The sequence below is a fragment of the Echinops telfairi genome, unplaced genomic scaffold, assembly GCF_000313985.2.
Source record: "Echinops telfairi isolate 266 unplaced genomic scaffold, ASM31398v2 ScPeMD7_4;HRSCAF=17, whole genome shotgun sequence".
NCBI classification, from domain to species: domain Eukaryota; kingdom Metazoa; phylum Chordata; class Mammalia; order Afrosoricida; family Tenrecidae; genus Echinops; species Echinops telfairi.
The window spans coordinates 34,231,980-34,257,221 of record NW_022103900.1 but is presented as its reverse complement, the minus strand read 5'-3'; the positions used below and the strand labels follow the sequence as shown (position 1 = coordinate 34,257,221).

The window sequence follows — 25,242 nt, the reverse complement described above, 5'->3', positions numbered from 1 at the left end:
CTGAACACTTCCTATAGACTACGCACTGACCGAGTGCTTTTCTGTGTTGACTCATTTCATGTTCCCATCATCTTTAGGTGATAGATACTGAAATTAATCTTAAATTATAGATGAAGAAATGGAGACACAAAAACAAAGTCAACTTCTTTCAATGCAAATTATGGAGCCATTCAAATCCAAGCAATCTAATTTCAGAACCATTACCCTGCATTAAAGTGCACAAATAAAACATAAACTTAACCTAGCAACCATATGGATACAAAGATTCTATTAAAAATGGAATCCATAGACATCAATAAACTTAAATAAGGACCCCCACCCCCCAAATGTAGCTGTATATTAGTAGAAGTATTAAAAAACACTGTTTTCTTCAGATTTTGATTCCAATAGTAAAGCAGGGGCACCATGGAGGGTTAGTGGTTACGAGCTGGGCTTCTAAGCACACAGTCAGTAGTTGGAAGACAGTCCTCAAAACCTACAGGGGATGTTTCATTCCTTTCCATGGGGAGAGAATCAAGTCCATGGCCGCGAGCCTGAGTTTTGAGTAAAGTAGAGAGACCTTTGATACAAACCATACTTTTAGAATGTGCCTCGATTTTGCATCTTGGAGGATCTCTAAAGCATAACTTTTAGAGATAGTACAACTTTTGGAGTATAGGGGATAGATAATAATCCATCTATTTAAATGAAATGTGCTCAGTATTTATATATTCCCTTTCATTAAGAAGACATAATGATTGCCCCAGTCAGACAATATCAAGTTAGACTATGCATCTGAAAGAGTGGCTGGTATATTTTATATTTATGTTTGAGATTTGTTTTTCTCCCCCCCACCTCCCTTTCTTAAATATAGGAAATGCACTGTGTGAAATCCTTGTGATCTAAGTCCTGTATATTTGAACACCCAAACTTAGGTTTCTTAACACATACATTAGGTTTTATTTTACCCTCTTCAGATGAAATAATTATGTAGAATTAGCAATTCACAGTCTCTCCTTCCTGATTAGTAGTCTGAGCACAAACTTATTGTCAGTTTGCTGCCTTTGGCTTCCTGTGCCCTTGAAGTTCCCAAGAGTTTTGTTGCCAAGACTGTAGGCAGATAAAGCCAGAATTACTTTTTTAAGGGCATGTGAACATCATTAGTAGTAAACAGGTGGTCATTTTCTTGTCCATTTGTCTGTATGACATGGGGTGGGGTGGTAAAAACTCTCAGTGAATTCAGAAAGTTTTGTTTAAATTCTTTTTCTTTAAAAAAAAAAAAAATTCCAACCTACCAACACTATTAAGTAGTACTAATGAGATATTTTAAGATATCAGTTGAGTCTAACAGACACGAAGCCAGAAAATTCAATGGAAGGGCCAAATCACTGTGGGAAATTCAGGACCCCAGTCTGGGAGGAGAGGAAGAGAGCAGCTCTCCAGGGAGAAGGTGGAGAGTCGAGCAAAGGAGAGGCTGATACATTTCTCCAAAAGAGGGGCAGTGCCTTTCGCTTATGAGGAAGAGGAAAGCCCCGAAGTAAATTCTACAACAGATACTTTTGGTCAGGGTTTGTTTGTTTGTGTCTGTTTTCAATCTTTTCTCAACTTTACTTCCCCAAAAATGGGTCTGGTACTGTCCTTGTACGACTGTGCGAGCATTTCAAATTAGATATGTAAATTCTTAGCTCACAGCAGGCACTCATAAAATAGAAGCTCTTATTATTATCCTCTCTGTCCCCAAACAGATGGTACCAAAATAGGGCTTTAACCAAGGATGGTGTCTGAATGAAGATTGGAGAAGGGTATTTTATATATTTATATATATATATAACATATATATAATATATATATATAAAAATATATATCTATATATCTTTGACATCTTATGCCCCAAGTGTAGAATGAGGATTGGAGAAGGGCATATATATATATATATATATATATTTTTTTTCCCTTTGACATCTTACTCCCCAAGTGTAGAGAAAATAGGGGAAAGGAGCCAGAATTGGATATGAGAGTTATAGCTGCAAAAATCTAACCATGAGCAGCTGATTTTTCCCCCTGGCGACTCCCCAGGTGAAAATGGCAGCCAGGGCATTCTTGGGAGCAGCACATGAGGCAATGGGAGACAGGAGCCAAGAGGTATTTTGATTCTCTTACGCCCAGAAGAGCATGCCATTAAGAAAATCTACTTGATCAAAAGGATTCCATTTCTAGCCATTGCAGTATTACTTTAAACGAAACTCTAGCTCATTATTCATTTATAGTGTTTTACTTTCATTAGGATAACTAAAAGTGCACATGTACAATCATTGATTCCATAAATATAGTCTTTGAATTAAAACAACAATCATTTTGTATTTGTGCGATGCTTTTAATAGTAACCTAGCTCCAAGCTAATCAATTGTAAAATCTAAACTCCATGAGTGTGGGCACCTTGGAGAGCTTTTATGGAAAATTGGCACTTTGGACTTTATAAATATCATCTCCTAAATGATCATGAGTTGAAAAATTAAATTAAAATTTCAGAGAATTAAAGGAAATGGATTTCTCTTTTATATCTTTCATTAACTTGTCATAAAAAATATATATGTTCTGGGTGAGACCTACAATTGTTTAGACATGGGTTTCCCAACTATGTAGCCCCTAGTGATTTGTGCACAAAGAGTAGTTTTGCAAAGTTACAGGGGAAGGGATAGAAATGGAATATTGAATTCAGAAAAATTTTTAATGTAGAATATGAAGATGCTTTCATGTTCTCTTTTTTTTTCATGTTCTCTTTGTATGAATGATTTGCTTGAGAAGCAATCATAAAAATGCTAAGAGAAAAGAAGTTTGATAGGGAGATTTTTTAGAATAATCTACATGCTGATGAAACAGCCATCCACAACTCTGGTGGGCTTTGTCCTCACTATCAAATTATAAACTGATTGATTAGCCTTTGGCACATGTACCAGGTGACAAGGGCCACTAGAATGGTCTGCAGTGATTAGGAATGTTGCTTTTTAGGAAACTGTTCATTCTGAGATGGTTTGTATTGCTTCCCATTTGGTGTCCCCTTGCCTTCCCTACACCGATACCAACTCCTCCTAAGTAATTAGGACTCTCAGAAAGGCTTTGCCTAGGAGGCTTCTGGAACTTTAAACATCTCCAGTGGTGGCAGGGAGGGAGAGACAAGCTAGAAGTCAGAGTGGGAAAAGGAGAGAGCAGAGAACTGGCGAGGACCATTTTGCAGCGTGGGCAGCACAGTGAATGCTTCGCAAGGAGAAGTAATATTGGAAGAAATATGCAGTGAGGGATTAAGTCAGGCATGGCCCAAATGTTGATATTTGATGAACCTAGGTAGTGGGTATACAGTAATCATTATGGTCATTGTTATTTCATCTTTTCTCTGTGTTTGAAGAGTTTCATCATTAAACACGTGTCTAAGCACATATCCAAACCAACTCACTGCCATTGAGTCAATGGAGACTCACAGCGACCCTGTGGGACTCAGTAGAAGTGCCCCAGGGAGTTTCTAAGACTAACTCTTTTGGAGTAGAAAAGCCCACCTCTCTTCCTCAGAGTGGCTGAAAACTTTGAACTGCTGACTCTGCAATTAGCAGCCCAAGTCAGATATTGCCTCTATTGATAATTCAATAAGAGAATATTTGCTAATTACATCTTTTTAACAACGTTTTATGGTGAATTAGATGAAGCTTTACAGAGCAGATCAGTTGTTCACTCAAAAATTCTTACATGTTTTGTTTTATTTCATTGATTGTAATTCCTGAAATGAAACATCATTTATCCTACTTCCTCTCTCTGTTTCACTTTCCATTATTTCTTCTTTCCCAGCCCTTCTGAACTTTGTCCTTGGGAAAATGCACCTTGAAATTTAAAATAAAATTTCTGAATATGCATTAAATTATTCTCTCTATAAATAAAACATTGAAAACTCATTCTCCCTTTCTTCCAAAAAATAATACTTTTTGCTCTTGTGACCATTTTGACTTTTCTGGTAACTATGTTATTAAGAAAATTTGTAACATGCTTAATATTTATCCAAAATGGAAAAGTCACACTAGTTCCATGGATAAATATGTAATTAGCAATTATTTAAAACGCATATTGAGAAGCCTATTCAGGAGACGCATATAAATACGTTTTTTAAAGTTTCTTCTTAAGAGTTTTGTATAATCTTGCCAATGAATGAAAATAATAAGATGAACAAGCCATCTGCCAAGAATTTAAGAAAAACAACAATAATAACATTGCACAAATAAATTATATTGAGCTGTGATGAAACAAAAAATGATGTTACATGAAAGCAATGGGGACATTCCTAATATTTTGGTAAAATGTTATAGGTTACCTTGAGTCAAATTATTGGAAATTTAGGGGATCGATTTGGATAAGATGCTTAATTACTTGATTCTTTTTTCTTCCCTTTTGATAAACATTGCCACCTTAGCAACAGCGTCATTCAATATCCACTTGAGAAAAGTAAATATTTGAACTAAATTTTGAGAATAAAAGTAATTATATTTCACTATTGTCACAAGACAAACATCTAAGGAATAGTTGAACATCACGTCTCTCAAGTGCTGCCCAGTCTTAGGGGGGGGCTTTTATTTTTCAAACCTTCTATTAATGAGGAGAATTTCTTTTGATTGAATGAAAATGTATATTGTTAAAGCTGGAGGATTTCAATATCATGAGAAAAAAATTAAAGTTAAGATTAAGCAGAGTTGTTAATCAGGTATCCAAGTTAATTTGTCAAAAAGAGTATTATTCACAAAGGTTCCAGGACTTCATTGTGGCCCCATGTGGTGTCAGAGATTGTTTCAACATGTGTTTCCAAGACACTCAGCAGCAGTCCCAAATTTCCTGGGACCTATAGATTGCACTCTCTTCAAAATATCCAATTCTCAATTAACCATTTGGTTAAAAGAACAAAACCTTAGTTATGAATTTGGCAAAAACATGCTCTGGTTGATTTTTTCCTTCTCATTGAAGGAGTTGATCCTGCCCCTGACCTGTAGGCATCCATTGTCATGGATCTCCTAGCATCAGCTACTCTGAAAGCCTCTCTAGCCCCTCAGCACTCACTCAAACACTAGCTCACCCGTCTTCCTCCAGACCCCGGCAGTAGTACCATGATCAGATTTCACCTTGGATGAACTGCAGTTCATCCGTTTCTGATTCATTCGGTCAAATGCCAGCTTTCTTTCAACAATAGGTCAAATCTAGGGGACTCCGCTACACACAAACCATATTTTCTACTACAACTCACAAGCCACATTTTCTTATACACTACTGCAATTAGAAAAATAGAGAAAAATGCTCTTTGATCTCCAAAAGCTTCTATTTTACTCCAAAGCTCTAGAATAGGATCTAGTAGCATTTTTAAAATAAAGTTAGGTATATACTATTTATATATAATTGCCACATCAAGTTCAAAGTACATTATGTAAGCATGCTTTTTAAGACAATTTTTATAGGTAGTAGATTCCTATCCAGAGAAAAAACATTAATTTGAAGGGAAGTAATCATTTCTTTCTGTATGCAAGATTTATTTAATCTGTTCCTTATTTCAGGAACATGTATACTTTATACAAAATTCAAAATGAAAGTAATTTGACTTTTTTATGTAATTATTTTGGTTTTCCAGATAGGCCCAATGATGTGTTTATGAAAAATATTTCATTATAAAAATATATAACTTACAAGATTTTCTTGGGAGGGTACACCTGTTACTTCTTGTTAATCCTAGTAAATATCATATCCATGTAAGCAAAATCAGATTTGATTTCCCCCAAATTATGAAATGTACCCAAATATATCAGATATTTTAATTCAAATTCAATAAAGTATATGTGACACATACCATTAGGATGCTTAGCTTCTTTGAAGTAAGTGTTCATTCCAGATTTGGGAAAGATAAATGATCTTCCTCTGATTTAAATAATACTTGAGGCCAAATATATGCCTGTTACCTGATTTCCTTAAAGTAAATAAATATACCTTATTTGTATATAAAAGTAATTGACTTAATAAAATAAAAATAAATACAGGAGTTGCAGGATCAAGTAGAAATTTTAGAATTACCATCACCTGTGTTGCTTTGAAATTGAAAAATCAAAAGTTAGGAAATATTTATTACCAAATTATTCTGTGAGAAAGATTCATCAAAGTTTCACTGTAGAAGGTGCTATCTGACTTGGCTCCTTCTCATTTTCCCTCCATTGCACCTTGATGTATAATGAACATTTCAAGGAATGCTTATAATTCCTGATAAGTGCCATTATATGATGACCTTTACCTTAAATCAAGCACTTTCTCAAATTAACATCTTTTGGAACTCAGTTCAGGCTATGCCTTCTCCAGAAAAATTTAGTGGGTTAGGTATTTCTTTTTGGTTTTCCTATTATTCTCAATGCATATCTCTGTCATTAAAATGGAAAATTATAATATAATAACCTGTTTTATTTATTTATTCATTTTGATCTATCCATTTGAAAGCCATACTCTGAAAAGAACTCAATCCAATTCCTCTTTATATTTTTATGTATCAGAGTATCTTGAGGTTTGAGAGATATAACATGTACAGTATTAAAAAGTTCAAAGTGATTGAATAGTAATGCCCAAATGACCATTAGCAATATTTTAAAATTCTGTGCTAAAAATGAAGATGGCATTCCCTACACTTGGTAAAGTAAAGCACTAAATTATTACTACTTTCTGACTACTCATAGTGGCTAAATATTTCAGGTTACAATTTATATGGCACTCTCGTTTTTTCCATAAACAATAAGCCTGAAATCAATGATAACATTTTCTGCAGATCCTGTGTACTGTACCTAACAAAAATCACATGCAAATAGGCTCTTTTTCATATTTGAAAGGTAAAAATGACTGTGAGGTTATTGGTGGAAAAAGGGAAAATTCTAACTGCTTTACTTAAAGTTATCATTGTCTTTATATGTTTTGAGTTAGGGAAATGTTTTTCTTGTCCATTCAACACCCTATTTTAATTGTGAAAATAACTCAAATTTCTATTTACTCATCAGGCTCTCCTTTGAGCTATAGCTTTGAATTTTCAGAAATCTTTTTGAGTCAAGAAAACAGAGAAGGCCTGTAATATATATGAGATAATAGTGATGGTTTCTAAGAAAGTGTTCTCACTTAAATTCTACAATTTATCTTTCTGCTCGATCTCTCTGGGTTCTACTATTCACTGTCACGGCTACACAGAAACTCACAGACCATGGTCATGATAAAAGAGTTTATGAAGAACTTAACAAGTTGCAATGTCCGTGAAAAATGCTCAGAGTAGTTGTTTACCAGTATATGTTAGAAAGTTTCAGGTCTAATTAAGTGCCCAAAGAGGCATACCACTTTGCTGTAAACTTCAACCCCAAAGCATTCAGTTCAGGCTCCCTGGGTCAGTAAACCCACTCCCCGAATTAAGTGCCCAGATGCACCCCACTCTAGCCAACCTCAGCTCCCCTTTCTTGAGTCAGTAAGTCCAACTTCCCCAATTAAGTGCCCAGAGGCACCCCACTCAGCACACCAGCCTCCTTCACAAAAGCCCTCATCTGACCTTGCTCCCCGCTTTGAGAAATCAATGACTCGGTTCCAGGTTCTGTCTCCTGGATCTCCTGCTGCTCCTCCTCGGCTTTGTCTTCTGGACCCGGAAGGGATCACTACACAGGGATCTTGGGTCCAGAAGACATGCTCCACTTCTGGCTATTGCTGGTAGTGAAATCTCTCCTTCTTCTCAGAGAATTCATTATTTACACAGTGGGATGTTAGCCCAAGGAATCCCATGCCCAATTAATCAGAATCCAACCCGTGTCTTCCCCAACCTTCTTACCAGGCCCATGCATGGTGGTAGTTAAAGGCTTTGGCTGGAATAGTCACACTAAATAATTCACTGCCCCTGCATTAAGGGTAGTTTTCCCTGAAGTCAGAGTATTTTTGAAACTCCAAGTTAAAATAGAGTTAGAAAAGTGTTCACCTTCAGAGCCCCTTTCAAAAGTTTGTATGGGACTATGTAAGATATTTAGAGCTTAGCATCAGAAAATTTTAGTATAAGACTGCAAGTTCTACATAATTGTAAAGAAGACTGCCTATATAATATGAGATAGTATTAATATAAATATGTATATAAGCTAAGGAGATAAAATATGTATTGGATCTAAGGATAATGTGTAAAATGCATCTAAAATTAATGCTATTACCTAGAACAGTCTGAAACCTAGTGGTGATCAATGTTAAGTGGTTGGATGAATTGAGAAGTAAATGACTGAATGGATAAATGGAGACTTTGATGAGAAGAACACAATGAATGTATATGTATGCATAAAAAGAGAAAAAAGTTGAAATGTGATATAATATAAATATTGGACCGATGATGTTTATGTAGATTTGTATAGCAAGAATTCATGCTGGTTTCTGATTTAAGTAGTTGCCAAATTTCAGAATAAATAAATGATTCATGTATCCAAGACTTCAAAAAAAATCTTTATAATTGTATTGACTTAGGGTATCATATATACTTCTACCTTTAATTTCCTAAAGGGATTCTAAGTGTTGTGAGAAATGAATGCTTGGTTTGACTGTTCCTGAGTGTGAGTGTGATGTTACAGCAACCTCTGGAGATGAAACTTCTCAAGGGCCTTTTCTGTTCCTGTAAAATTAGAAAAATGATAATGTGGTAGAATTTTGACTGAGAAAATTATATAACTTCAGTTTGAAGAAGGAACAATTTTGTATATAAAATATATCTGTGTATGTGTGTATGTATATTTGAGTAAAATATTGAAAGTATCTGGTAATAAATAGAGGACTTTAGCGGGCTGAAGTGAAAACAATAAACCTCATGGCTATCCAGATGCTAGAGGTCTGCCCTCACCACAGCACACTGTTAGCAAACATGTCTGGACACACTTCTTGTCCATTCAATCTGAATGGACAAACTAGGGTATTGGGAAACGGTGATGCTCACTGACCAAGACTTGTTTAAATTTGCGTAAACCAGGAGTAAACAGTTGACTGCCAGACCCTGGTGGGCATAAACTGTCACCATTTGACGATTGTGCTAGGGTCCCCCATTACCTAGAACAGAGCCTGAAACCTAACGTTGTCAGAGTCAAATGCTGGGAGTGAGTAATCATCCACTGAGTGAAAAGAACACAATTCAGAGTTGCGTGCAGGAAAACCACAGTGTTGGCTGGTGAAGCCCTGGTCCCTTAGATGGGTGTTTTAGTGGCCTTCAGAAACAGATGCTGAGATAAGAATTTCAATACTGATAGTGTCTTTGATAAATAAATGACCGTAGGAAAGATGGTAGGGTAGCAGGGAAGATAAAACAGCCAATAAAAGAAAGTCTTGGTAGGTGGAGCTTAATCCTGCGGCAGAAATCTGAACGTTTCCTAGAAAGAAGCACCAGAGAACATCATGAATACAGGAGGATAGATTAAAAACAAACAAACAGTGGGTGTGTGATATGCTCCGAGAACAGTAGTTGATTACTGAGTCTACGGTTACATAAATGCATTGGGGATTCAACTGGGGTGGAGTTTGGAAATCAACGGTAAAGGACTGGCAAAGGGTCTTACAGGAATGCTAAGATAGATGGGCTTTAGCCTCTAGGCATCTAATGAAGGACTTAAGGAACCCTGTTGGCACTGTGGTTACCAAACACAAGGTCAGCAATTCAAACCCACCAGCTGCTCCATAGGAGCAAGGTGAGCTAAACCCCTGGAGCCAGTCTACTCGGCCCTTGAACCACTGTGAGTCAGAAGCCACTCAATACCAGCAAGTTTGTTACTGATTTTGGTTTAACGTTGGGCTTTTGTGCAGGCTGAAGGTCTTAGCAATCTGAGTTGTAGTCATATTAGTGGCACCAACTTGAAAAAAGGCCAAGAGTTGGATAGTACCCACAAGTGAGAGACTCGGTGTGAGGAGATCAATGAAGAAACTCGCGGAGAACCAAGTGGCATAGCACACAGATCTTACCTAATCCGTAGGAATGGGAGAAGAGTGGACGTGCTATAGATTTCTGAGGGAGATTTGATAGGTTTTCATTACATGCATTAGAATACATTGCAGTTCTTAAATAGCCACTATGCTGTAGTTTGTAAAAACATCATGGTGTGTGTGTGTGTGTGTGTGTGTGTGTGTGTGTGTGTGTATGAAATAATGGCTGCTATTTTATGAAATTTGGCTAAAATGTGTGCCTATAGATAACTAGTACATTGAATTAATTTGGAAGAAGTGTCATCTTTTAATGTGAAACGCCCCCCCCACCCTAAAAATATGTGTAGTGTTTTTTTATTTAAATCATAAACTCAGATTTCTCTTTTAACAAGTAGAGAGCACGTGTCAACGTAGAGATCAGGTGCCATTGAGTTCCAACCCGAAGAAGACCTTATACAGTAATCAAAACGCCACCAGCCCTGCGCTGCCCTCACACTCATTGCTGGATTTGAGGCCACTTTTATAAACTACATATAGATGGTTACCATAGTGCTTATGACGTTACACAGTATCATTTTGAATGGTAAATACTTATTTACTACCTCAATTTCAAACAAATCTCTTCTTATGTAACTTTTGCCTTCTTCCACATCCAAGTCTTAATTCTAAACTGCCAATGTCAAAAAGGCAATACTTCCAACTGTAAAACAACAAAAATAACAACAGCAAAAGTGTTCTAACAAAAATGTGCCATCACCAAGAGAAACAAACAATAACCCAAACTCAAAGTAGCTCCCTGGAAATAACCACGAATACCCTGAATATGCCCATGTGCAGAACCCATCTCAAATATTGACTCTTTGTTTTCCACTTAACTCTTGTTCTGGGAGATATAATGTCTCAACTAGCCTTGCTTTTGTTACTTCTCTTATCTAAATGCAAAAATAGTAGTATGTGATTGCTTAAAGGTTTGTGATGTTTGGTTTGGATTTGAAATTTTTATGCTTTTCTTTATAGCTGAATTGATTTCCCATAGGTATTTTAGGTTAGCAGCCATAATTATTGAGACACACTTAGCTCTTTCATTCGTGGAGTAAACTTCTCTTCCAAAACAAACCACACTGCCATCAAGTCCGTGCAGCGTCCCAGCCACTCTGTAGGACAGGATCGAACCGTCTGAGACTGTAGCTGTTCACATGAGTAGAAATACCCCATCTTCCTCCCACAGAGTGATGGTGGTTTCGAACAGCTGATCTTGCAGAGCAAAGCCCAACACATAGACCCCAAACTAGTCAGGGACTATGAAGCTGCTCTTTAGTCAAATGGCTTTGAAATGTCACCCAAAAAAGTAGTTCAAAATTAAGATACCCAATATCAAGCATATATTCAAAATAAGTCTGATGAATCCTCTTCACAGATTCCCTTCAGTAGGAGCAACTGATTATTTCTATTTTTAAAATAGAGGATCTTTTCTTTGTGTCCATCTTTATCTCTTGTAGGAAATGGAAACCGGAAAAGATGAATGATAATCCTTTCTAGTAAAATTTTGGTCGCAAAGGTACCACCCAAACCTAGTCTTTCAAAAAATGCGGTGGACTCTGAAGAGGTACATTGCAAGAAGAATTTCCTCAGAATTGTATAAGTGCCTGCAGTCTCTTCACTAGTCATATTACTTCAAGACAGCATACATAAGAATGATCATCTCTTTTTTCCTAGTCAGTACCTGGGTTTACTTTTGAGGTTCCATGCTTTATTTTTAAATTGGGCATAACTGATTTCCACAGTTGGGCTTGGCTAAGAACTCACAGAATTCTTGCTTAACTCATTTTTATTGAACAAACCTCAGGATTTTTGTCAAGGACCATTAGCTATTAATCACATGTGAGTGGGATCATTAACATTTCCTTTACTTTCCAAAACTACCAGTCATAATGGAATCATAAGAAGTGAACTCACTTAATAACTTTTACAATTATATAAAAACAACCATTTTCATACGCCTCACAAGTAGCTTTTAACCTAAAGAGCACATTGGGATACTGAATGTATTATATTGTTTTATTATAGATGGAACTTGTAAATTCAAAGGAAATGTTCTCTGACTCAAAACTCATAGAAGTTATCCTTTTCAGTCTGACTAGTCTTAACTGTTTAACAGTTTGTAGTTTACTGTTATTGTTTTTATAGCAAGTAGAGACGTGCTACTGCAAAATAAATTTCAGTATCCTCTCGCATTTTTAACTTTCATACATTGACTTTTAACATTCGTTACTCTCTTAATTTTATAGCAAATTAGAGAAGGCAGGCAATATTTTCTATTGCAGTTAGGAACAATTATCAGGGACATGTAAAGTGAGTCAGGTAAGGGGATGAACTAAATCAGAAATTCCTCTTCTAAATGATTATTGCCTTTCCCCTTCATCTTCTTGTAACCACTTCTCATCTTTGACTTTGAAACCCAACAGTTTAAACTTGGTTCTTATTTCAGTGGACTAATCCCCTTTCATAAATCATGCTCAAGAGCTGAAATAATTTGCACATCATTTAAAGAGTATTTGCTTTGAAATATTCACCTCAAGCCCTTTTGTATATCCTTTCTCTCTAAAGATTTGTAGTATTTGTTTTGTTCTCTGAGGTATAAAAGACCTGGATAAACTTTATTCCTGTTGTTTCAAGATTAGTTAATGAAAATGCATATTAATTCAGCAGGGACGGGAACAAACCTCAGTAAAGATGCTCAGACATGTGCCCCTCGGGAACAGCAAAGTACAAAATGTCAGTCTTCAAATCTCCTTGGACTTGTTCAAAAGAGCATGGAGGGATTTAAATTTCCAGAATATGTCTCCAAATGTATTTTCTTTGTTGTGGAAAACAGGAGCTATACTGAGTGTTTTCCCTAAGAAAATTGATTCTAATTTGTACTTGGACAAAAATTAAGCTATCTACAAGACCAGTGAAACTGCCATAGAAAAGGTAATTTTTACTCTTACAAAATTATAAATCTGACATACCACTACTTTTTTATTGGCTTATTATTAGACTTCAATTTGAAAAATAACATTTCACAGTATAACAACTGTATCTTTTCCCACTTAAAACATGGAATCAAAAGAAGCTCAGGTAATCAGAAGTACATATATACAGGTAAAGCTCAGTTCTACTTTTCCATTTATGAGGTCAGATTTTACAGTTAACTGGTAAGCCCATGAGATATACAGATACCCCAAATAATAAATCTGTTTTATATGTTGAGATGCGCCCTGTTCTCTTCTTAAACTGAAAATGACCAGAAACGTTTGGCACTTAAGTGCTTACCCGGAAATGACTAAGTGGATTCAGAGGTAATAAATCACTCATATGGATCCAGCCACCCACAGTCTTGTTCCACTTCTGTTCTTCACAAGCAAAGTAATAGACATTTCCACAGTCCTCGGGGCGCCAAACTTTGCACCATTAGGAAAATCTGCAAGTAGCTTGATTTATCTTCCTCACTCAGTTAGCTATGGCCCAACTAAGTGAAAATCAGCAGGAAAGAACTTGACTTGTGAAACTTTTTTAATAGGGAGACTCAACAATTACAACTTTCCTCTGTTGCTACTTCAATTTACATAGGATGTGAAGCCCCTGGTGGAAGATATTCAGATGAGATCTCAAATTATAGGTGCATGCCTGGATGATGCTGACTCTGAGTTTTCATTATACACAGAGGATTGTCTGCTGTTTGCAATTAATCCAGACACAATTCTCTTGGTACTTTGGGAGAAATGTGGAAGAAATAGCCATTTTATAAGTTGTAAACTCCTAATTTACCCTAAATTAGAGACACTATTAATCGGACACTTAGATATAGATAGGATCTGCTTATTGTGGGGACTCATCTTTTCCTGATGGAGAAATCAATTAAATATTTAGGATGTGGACTACCTTCCAGGTTGGATAATGCATTTCATTTAAATGATGGCCCTCCAATCTGAAACATTAAAGGGGATCTTAACGGATGGAAGCACATTACTGTCTCTTGGATTGGGCGCATTAACACTTTAAAAATGAATGTGCTTCCCAGGATTTCCTATTTGTTCCACCAGCTGCCTGTCGAAGTGCCAGATAAACAGTTTAAGGATAAGTGTGTAAAAGATGCATGTGTAACATGTGGTGTGCCGAGGTGTCCCCTTATACGAATAGGACCCAACTGTGGTCTTTTGGGTGTTCTTCTTGATGCCATAGCAATAAAAAAAATGAGAGAGCTAGTTTAATCAGGGAGGGCGGATGATGGGAAAAAATAAAAAGTTATGCAATTAGACCTTTCTCAATTCTGTGTATTTCTAATCTGTTATCATTTCTTTATTTAAGGTACCTAATGATGATAATATATAAATAGTTGTAATGATTAAAACATTTGACTGCTGTCTTAAGGTTTGAACTCACTGATTGTTCCACAGGATTGGCATGTGGCTGTTTATTTAGGTAAAGCTTTACAAACTTAGAGACTCTGTGAGCAGTTGTGCACAATCCAATCGGGTCACTATGAGTTGCAATAATTGATAGCAATGGCTTGGGTTTGGGTTATTACATGACACTGTTGTGGCAACATCGTTAGTAGGTGCCCTTGACTGGATTTCTCCATCAATCATGACGTTATCTAGTGGTTAGGTTGGGATGGTTTTTGTTTTCTTTACACTGAGTTGTCATCCACACCGAGGGCTGCAACTCTTGCCCTTCATCAGCAAGTGCTCCGAGTCCTCACGTTCAGCCAGCAAGAGGTGTCACTTTCATATGTTGGTGTTAGGTGCCAATGAGTCCATTCTGGCCCACAATGACCCAATATACAACAGAACAAAACACCACCCAATCCGGTGCCAGCCTGACCATTGCTCCTGTGATTGAGCCTATCGTTTTAGCCATTGGGTCAATGCATCTGTTGAGGGTCTTCTCTTGGCCAAGTATGATGTCCTCCTCCAGGGACTCGTCTCTCCTGACAACATGCCCAAAGGTCACGAGACAAAGTCTCACCATCCTGGCCTCTAAGGAGCTCTGTGGCCATACTTCTTCCAGGACAGGGTTGTTTGTCATTTGGCAGCCCATGGTACTTTCCATAGTCTTCACCAGTACCACAATTCAAATAAATCAAGTTCAATGTCCTATTCAATGTCCAACTTTTCACATGCAATGGAAATACCATGGCTTGGCTCATGTGCACCTTAGTTCTCAAAACCTTTGCCTTTTAATGCTCTGAAGAGGTCTTGGGAAGCAGATCTACCCAATGACTATCGTCATGCCAAATTTCAGGAAAATGTTTTAAAATCAAGATTTTTGTTGCTTTGAGGATACACTTTGGGCTGCAAACAGCAAAGTCAGCAGTACAAAAGCACCAGCCACTCCACAGGAGAAAGATGAAGTTTCCTACTTCCATAAAGAATTACTGTTTTCTTTCTATGTGTTCTCTCAGACTAGCCAGAGGGGGAGAGTGTAAAAAAAAAAAAAAAAGAATTACTGTCTTGGAAACTCACAGGGGCAGTTCTATCCTATCCTTCAAGGTCACTATGAGTTGGCATTGATTAGATGGCAGTGGTGTTTATTGTTGTTGTTGTTGTTGTTGTTGTTGTTATTGTTGTTAGAGCAAAGCTCTCATGTCCCCTAGACTATAGAAGCATGGTTTATAAATTCCTAACAGTGTTTGGAGTACCAACCATGTATAGGCACTGTTCAGACACTTTGCAAGTATTCTCTTCTTTAACCCTCTCAATAGGTAGGTAGATTGATAGATAGATAGATAGATAGATGATAGATAGATAGATAGATAGATAGATAGATAGATAGATAGATAGATAGACAAATGGCTGCCCTTGGGTCAGCTCTGACTCATGTCCTTTATGTACCGCAGAAGGACACATTGACCAGTCCCACATCTTCCTCACGCTCACCACCATATCCAAATCCAGTATTGTGGTGATGGTGCCAATCCATCTCACGGAGGGTCTCCCTTCCTCTCTCTGACCCTCTGCTTAATACTTGTATGAGATGATATTACTATCCCTATGTTACATGTCAAGTAAGTGAGGTACTAGAAGATTGATGAGCATATCCAAGGTCATACAACTAAGAGATGCTATCATTAGAATTGGAAAGTAGGCCTTCAAACCACACAGTCTGGAGCGATGGTCACTGTTTTGTGAATCTTTTGGCTTCAGAAGGAGACTTGGGAATATCTCTAATAATAGTACTGCCGCATTTAGTTGTTTGAATTTGTAAATTAGATTGTGAATCTGATGTTTATTACAGTGTTTGGTACAATGTAAATACTCAATAAATGTTAATAAAAATATTAGGACAAATATTTTGTCTTCTCCCATACTATTTTTTTTAATCCCACTAAGTTAAGAAAATGTTCATGAAAGATAAATGATTGTAATCCCTAGATGGTGACATATTTCTAAAACATCTTTTGGATTTGTGGAGAGAATAGTCTATTGAGTGCTTTAACAGAGAACTGTAAACTTCCTGAACTGAGCTAGACATCTGTACTTATTCCTTTTCCATTTATAAATATCTTGATTCATAGTAGACAAAAATATCATTTTAGCTTAGTGAAAACAAATTTATGCCGTTTTCAGAGAAATGATGAAGCTAGTGATCTATGTCTTTGTTTCTAGAGACAGACTTCTCATGCCAATCTCATAGACTGTATACTTCAGCACATTTGCTTTGCTTCAGAAGGGAGCAGAGCAACTGATATAATTAAGTAGACTGGGTGGCCATGTTTAGGGCATTAAACTCTGTCAATAGAACATGGAATTAAAAAGTTCAATGAAGTAGCCAGAATCAAACCGAAACTAACTCATCAACTCCTTTTCTTTTCTTTTTCTGATGGAGACTAATCAAACAAGCAACAAAAAAAGAGAGAGAGAGAAAGAAACAAACAAATTGACCCTTTCCAAGTTGGGTGGAAAGAATGATCCAGAAGCCCTCCCTGTAATCACTGTCATTGAGAGACCCTAAGGCCTCTTATTTGTTAGTAATTGATACCTAGACTTCATATTGGAATTCCAAAGGCAAGTTCTATTTTAAGGGCTTGTAAAGAAAGTTAGGCATTACTTGGAATTCTTTGTTATTTGTCAGCCCTTTACTGCTACATCAAACCAAACTCAGTGTCCTGGAGTTGATTTCAGTTCATGGCAGTCCTCTGCGGTTTTCCAAGGCTGTCTTTATGAGAGCAGATAGCCACAACTTTCCCCCGCAGAGCAGTGGGCCATTTTGACCCGAGCTTTTAGGTAGCAATCCAACAGGCCAGCCGGACTGTTCATATCGTAAATTAGGGACCAATCATATACAAATTTTCTTATTTTTACCCGTTTAGTATGTTAGGAAATGTCAGCTTGGCATAGTAGTTGTGCATTGGGCTGCTAAGCTTGAGAGCAGCCGTTCAAAATCACCAGGCACTTCCCAGGAAAAAGAGGAGGCTTCCTGCTCTAGTAAAGAGGTACAGTCTCGGAACCCCACTGGTTCTACCTTGCCCTATAGGCTTGCCGTAAGTCGGAATTGACCATGGCAGTGTGTTACCTATGTTAAAAAGATTCTTGTGATAGAGCAAGAATCGGATATTTCAAACAATAACCAAACCAAAAGATCAAACTCACTCCCATTTGCTCAAGATTGACTCATAGTGACTTCCCGATGAGTGGGTGGGGTTCTGACACTGTGTTTATAGGAGTAGAGAGCCCACTCTTTCTTCCATGGAGCATGTTTTATTTCTGTGGAAAAATAGTCTGATCATCAATTATTGTCAATTTGCTTGTTTGGTTGTTTATTTTAGGTCCTAACTTTCAAGTGTTGTTCCTCGTCTCCTCGAGCCCTGATCCTCTTAAGTAAGCGAACAAATAAGGAAAGTCCTTAGAATGAATGATAATAAAACAATGGGTCCTAGACTAACCAAACCGACCAGCCAATCCATTTTGAAAACCAGTGGAAAAAGCAAGTTGCAAGTTGCTACTTCTTACATTTTGTGTTAAGTTTATAATATAAGGTGATCAATAAGTCCTCCATATTGTACTTTGTCCACAATACAAATGGATTGGCTCAGATAAAAATGATATCTGGGGCCTGGGGGAGGAAGAAATAGCCTTGAAAAGCCAAAATATTTTTTTGTGGACTAGGCAAAAACTAAAAGCTAGAACCCTAGAACTGAGTACTCAATGTCCAATGTGCTGCGTAGACATTCATGATAAAAGTGGCTTGGCGTGAGGCACTGATTCAAGCACTGGGCTTTTGGAGGTAATGAATGTTCGCAACTCTCTCTGTAAGACAAAATGGTGCTAATAATCACATTTTTCTTCTTCTTTTTTATAATAATTTTATTGGGGGCACGTACAATTCTTATCACAATCCATACATCCATCCATTGGGTCAAGCACATGCGTACATTTGTTGCCATCATCATTCTCAAAACATTTGCCTTCTACTTGAGCCCTTAATATCAGCTGCTCATTTTCCTCCCATCCTCCCCAATAATTACATTTTTAAGTACATGTTTATTCTGTCAAGGTGATTCAATGTTGAATTTACACGAAATATGGCTAATCTTCTAAATTTTATCAGAACAGCATTATGATAAAAGTATATTTAATATTTTAATTATAATAAATGCTAAATATGTTTTGGGGGAAGGATTTCCCCCTAATTTATATTTATATCTCATATTGAATTTATTAGAAAAGGTGTGTTCATCTCTAGGAACCAATGCTCCCCTACAGAGTATTGAAAAACAATTTTTTCCAAGACCTTGGTTGACCAAGAAGGTGTTGGGGTGGGGGGATCCCCAACACTCGAATGGGTCCTCAGGAAAATCTTAAAGACAGACAGACAGTGGGGCATAGGGGCTCCTCGTCCCATGTCACGACTGAGAAAGAGAATGTATTTTCCAATGGGTATATATAATGGGACTTACAGACCTTTCATAAGGCATGCACGTCATAGTTAATAGGAATTTTCAACCAGCGGGTAAGATAATAAACAAGCAAGGAGGTGAGTCAGCATCTTGACCTAGCACTAGTTGACCTTGAATGCCCCTGAGCGCTCCCCAAGGGCAGCTACATTTATGGTGGGTTGGCTATAGTGCCTGATTGCTCTCATGTACAGATGACCTCCAGGCACAGGGAGGAGCCAGATGTACAAGTGATTAACTTATATGGTAGCCCCTTATGACAGTTCCTTTATGAGTGGTTGTTGAAGGGACTGTGTCCAGTTGTGGGAACGGATATTAAGATTTATCTATATCTCATAACCATGAGGGTCTTCCCCCACCAAAGTCAGCTCTCCAGACCTGCGATTATGAGCATGGATGATGTAGCTGTATCACGTTCTCATCCAGGCCCTCAGTTTACCACCAGAAGGGAAGGTTTTAATCAGTGAAAATCCCGTATACTTGAATCCTGGAGCACTTTGTTTTGTTTTATTTTCATGCACCACCATTTAGAGGTTAGAATAGTTTCTTGTCTAACTCTAAGAGATTTTTGATAATAGAGGCAGTAGAAAATAGAAACAGAAATAAATCCCAAACTTCTAAGAACAAGGGCCATCTATTGCCTAAGTCCATGTTAGAGCCTCCCACCTTGGAATCCCTGGGCAGTGTTGGGATGAAGTGCATGTGTTCTAGAACCAGATGGTCTGAACTTAAGTACGTACATGTGACTTAGGTAAAGTCTCCTGTTAGAGTTGTTGGAGTAGCTAAACCACATAGCCACTAAAAAAGCATTAAATACTTCCTCAAATAGAGTAAGTGTTCATTAAATATTAGCTGTTAACACCAGTGTTTGTTCTACTAGGCTAAATAAATCTAACAGCCACTATATGTATATGAGAGGAGGGACTTCGAAAGGTTCATAGAGAAATGAAATGAAAATATAATGACATTTTTTCCATGAACTTTTTAAGTCCCTTTATAATTAGACAAAAAGAACCTGTAAATATATTACCAGCAGAGTGGCAAGTACTTAAAATCATTACAAATAAAATAAAATATTGACCTTTCTATTGCGTCTCTACATTAAAATTAAGTACAATACGTAATGATATGAAGTAAATAAAAATGTAGAGTAATTTAGTCAAATGAATTTCTATATAGTTAAAGCACTTTTATCCCATGGGATCAGAATTTTATGTATTAATGTCAATATTTATATTAAAAATAAGATGTGAATGAACTGTAGTGAGCACTCACTGGTTCTAAGCACTTGACATTTATTCTCTCATTTTATATTCACAATTCTTTACATATGAACAATGACTTTATAATCACTTGCAAATGAGGATACATAAATGTTTGTTTTGGGAGATCATATTATAACTGAAATAATCTAATTGGAAATTAGATACTTAAGCCTTATATAATTTTGCTTAATTTTCTTTTATCTTTTTTTAACTTTTAGTTGATGTTATATATAAATATATGGTTAAATTACTTTCATACATGTGTTTGAGAGAAAAAGAAATCTTTCTACAGATATAAATGTGTGAATGTATAGATATATATATAATACATACATATATACGTGTATGCAGTTTATAAAAATAAATTTTAAGGGCCATATTGGCAGATGGAAAAAGCACAAATGTCAAGAAAAGTTGATTTACAAATTATGATATGATAAAAAAATTTAAACCCTAGTATTTATTGATTTAACAGATGGTGAGTAAAAATTAAAAACAATATCTGAATGCAAATTTATTTTAAAAGTTAGTGAGATTATTTTGCTAACTTGTTCAGAAGTTTGCTATCTTCTAATTCTATTTTCAAAAAGATATTCTAACCTTTGAGTTCTCAAATAAATTACTTTGTTTTATTTAACAAATTCTGTTTAGAAATTTTCATATGTATAGAGATTTAATAACATGATATAAAATTAATCCTAGAGAAATATTCATAAGATCATAATGGTTGTAAAAGACATAGTTCTACCACTCTTAAAATAATTAGTTGTTATGATGTGGTTCTGCTCAATACTTGCCCTCATGAAGTGATGACAGAAGTTATTGGGTGCTATAACAAAATGTGGCAAAGAAATTAGGTGATACCCAGCTATTAGAATAGTGTCTAGAGTCTTAAAGACTTGCTAGAACAAGCAGCCATTTAAGTGAGGTGTCAGCTAGTTACATATGGAAGAAGCAAACCAGACAATGTGATCAAAGGATTATTAACAATACAATCTAAGATCAGAGGGAGTGATTGCATTAGGACTTAAATTCTGAGCACCTGGTTTTCAGAAGGCCATGGATGACAGTGAAAGCCTCAAACCCATTTAAAAATCACTCACATGGACTAAGCATCCACTGAATCCTTCAATTCCTTGACCAAGGATGTGAATAGTATTGTCCCTGGACAAAGTTCAATGGAAAGGGGATTACTGCGGATATAGTTTGGTTAACATTTGCTGTCTTACCTTTTTCTTGCTCCTTAAGCCATTTTTAACCTGTTGGAGTTTCCGTTACTTTCTACTTTTGGACTGAGGTTTTCCTATGTCTAATTCTGTTGTGTTTAGTGATTTTCATTATATGAAACACTCTGTAAACTCCCTATCATCAAATCAAGTTGATTCTGACTCATAGTGACCCTATAGGGTCGTGTAGAACGACTCCTGTTGTTTTCTGAGAAGGTTAATTTTCAGAGAAGCAGAATGTGCCTTAGTTCTCCTGTGGAATGGCTGGTAGTTTCAACGTGCTGACCTTGCAGAAAATTGTGGTTAGCACCCCAATGAGTAACCACAGTGCTGCCAAAGCTGCTTTATATGGAACACAGAATAGGTAAATCTACAGACACCAACTAGATGACGAGTTGGTTAGCAGTATGACAGGACCGGTTGGAGGGAAATGGAGAGCTACAAGAATGAAGAAAATGTTTTCAAATGTATTGTGGTGAATACATAACTCTCTTCAGTATATCTAAACCATTTTATTGTATAATAGGTGAGTTACATATCAATAAAACTAGTAAGGAAAAAATGAATAAAAGACAGTTCACATATGATAAGTATGTGTATCCTAAAAATATGTACCCCCAAAACAGAAAATGCATGTTATTTTTTAAGTATTACATATAAAATAATCATTGGCCATAGATGAAAGCCACAAATGAATTTTTAAAGAAATTAAATGCAGGAGTTATATAAAAACATGCAACAGGTTAAAAATGAACTTATCTGCATGTGTACTTAATATAGAAAGTTAATGATGGTACAATGTGTAAGCTGGAATTGACATGGCAACTCAATTCTATTGGAGTTTTATGCTTTGATTCTGTTTTAAATTTCATTTTTTTGTAATTGAAATTTACCTTTACAAGAATAACAGCATAAAGTGTTTATTTCTGGGAGAAGACAACATTTCTACAAGGAATAATTATGTCTTCATCATTAAATTTTATGCAAATTCATTACAGGACAATGTAAATATTAAATATTAGGTATACCGCATGTTCCGAATAGAAACTGAAGACTCCCATATATCCAGATTTCCATTCATTTTTTCATTCATTCAATCTATTATGTGCTATTTATGTACCGAGGTCTGATTTAATTAGCAAAAGAGAGGAGCTTACATTCTCCACTAATGTCTCACATGTAGGACATAAAAACCCCAAACCAAACTCACTGCCCTCAAGTTGAGGCCAACTCCTAGTCATCCGGTAGGACAAGGTAGACGGCTCCTGTGAGTTTCGGAGACTCACCTTTACGGGAGTAGAAAACCCGTCTTTCTCCTGAAATGTAGGAATAGGACTCCTAAAATCACGTTCTCCATGTGTGCACACAAAAGAAAAAAGACCACAAAAGCAATCATGAGCGTTCAATCTAATAAGCAGAATCACTAATGAATAGATGGATGGGTGAATTGGTGATAGTCGTGGATAGGAATCAATAATAAATGGATAGATCAGTACTAGTAAGAGTGAATGAATAGATGGATCATGATGATGTAGCTTACACGATGGACATATTTAACATCTAAAAAGCGTCGGGTGGGGATGTTTTCTATACTTATTCAGCATGAGGGGTGTGGTGTGAGGATTTTTGAGAACTCCCCATGCAGAGATGATTTTAAATCTCCAGGAAAAGCCTCAGTCACTTTTAAAATTTTCACTTGATTCAATCAGACCCACCACAAGCTAGTCTCTTCTGATTAATTTAGAGTCAACACATTACTTTTCTCTGACTAATCTCTTTGTGCCAGCATCTAGAATGGTGTTTGGTGGCCTAATGAGAGTTTAGAGTTCAGCCTACCTAGAAGGACACATCAAAAGGCCATCACAGATGCAAGCCCTTGTTATATGCCATACAACCATCAAGAAGCCAAACTGGAATTTGAATTGTTCCCTAATTACCCAATTGGAGCCCTGGTGGTGTAGTGGTTAAATTGTTTGGCTGCTCTATGTATTGTGATGAATTGTATGAGCCCCAATAAATTGATTAATTAAAAAAAAATAAAAAAAATGAAAAAAAAAATTGTTTGGCTGCTAGCTCAAAGGTTGACAGTTCAAGCCCACTAGACCCTCTAGAGAAAAACGATGTGGCAGCCTGCATCCATAAAGATGTAGAGCCCTGGAAACCCCAGGGATCGGTTCTACTTTCTCTAGCTATGATTCAGAATTAACTTGACTGCAATAGATTTGGTTTGGTTTTGGATTATAGATCACACTGTAATACATAAGTATATACATCTATTATCACTTATTGACCATATCTTTATCAAACGTTTTTTGAAATGTATAACTGATGTAAGAATGCGGTCAGGCAATGCCTGGTGGTCTGAGCCAAGTGCAGGTCATAGCCAGTTCTGGGATGCCCTTTGCAAGCCACCCTAAACTATGTATTGAAGACCCCACTATCAACCAGGCCACACAAGGGATACAGACCAAGTGGCAGCAGGCACTCTCTGCTACTCATCAGATGTCTCAGTCTGTCCCTAGAAGACATAAAATGATCATAGGATGATAAGCAGTTTCCACCAGACATGGGAGGCCAGGTGAGGGCCCTAAGTTGGCAGGGAAATCTTTGGAGGAAAGCAGAAAGGTAGGGATGGGGAGGAGGTTGCACATGTTTGGAGCCTGGGTAGGATGGAGTTTGAGTGGGATCCCTTTCCAGGACAGGCAGAGGGAGCTGACTGGTGACTTCTACTTCTACCACTACCTCCCACTCCAACTCCCACCCCCTTGGACTCCATGGTACTAGGTACAGTGTGGTGTAGCTAGGAAAGGGTTGCCACCACACCGCTTGTATCCTGAGACATGCTGGACCCTGAGATTATACCACTTTTGCATAATGGCCTGGTCTTGGGAAATTGGCCATGTCAATAATTGAGACGAGAGTGACACCAATGCTGGTTTCTGTCAAATTGGTTCTGACTCTTGGCATCTTTGTGTGTGCCAGGCTATATCTGTGCTCCATATAGTTCTTAATAGCTGAATTATCAAAAGCAGATTTCAAATCCTTTCTCCTGAGGTCTCTCTGGGAGGACTCAAAAGCCCAACCCTGGTTATCAGTGAAATTAGTTAACTGCAGTACCAGAGACCCTATGAGTATACATATATAACCATATTTTTAAAATAGTATGTCTTACTGACATATAATTCACAGATCATACAACTTAATGGTTTAAACATATTAACAATTGCTGTGTGTGTAATCATCACCATACTCGAGTTTAAAACATTCTCTTCTTTCCTGTACTCATCATATTTAGCTCCCTCTTCTCCCTCTACTTCCTCTTGCATAACCCTTTTGATTAAGAAAATATTAATCAAATTACACTCTCTATAGACTTATTACTCTTAGATTTCATATAAAGAAAAGCATATACAAACAAACTCCCAAAAGAACAAAATAAAACAGAGAAAAACCTCAATAGAAAATAAAGCAGAATTTTTATGATATGCAATTGTCTGGTAGCTATCTCAGGCATTGTTGGCGTTATTGAAAATTTTGCCCTATCCTCAACCCTCATTGTTCGTGTAAATAGTGTCCAGCCATTTAAGAGTTTAATGTTGACAAGTCAACAATTTATGTATTTTGGTTTGAAAAGCTGCCCTATCCACATATAATTTCCTTTTATCAACAGGCTTTTAAGTGACAGTAAGCAAACACCTCTATGGCCACCGAGTCAATGCCGATTCATAGACTCTACAGCAGTGGTTCTCAACCCTCCTTATGCTGTGACCCTTTCATACAGTGCCTCATGGAACTGGCTGTGGTGACCCCCAACCATAAAATTATTTTCGTTGCTACTTCATAACTATAATTTTGCTACTGTTATGAA

General features: G+C 36.9%; 1 protein-coding gene across 3 annotated transcripts in view; it reads left to right on the top strand.

Moving 5' to 3' along the window:
* Window positions 1–25,242, top strand: part of ARHGAP15 (Rho GTPase activating protein 15) — an 806,341-nt gene that overhangs the window by 399,448 nt on the left and 381,651 nt on the right. The gene's annotated exons all lie outside the window — the stretch shown is intronic.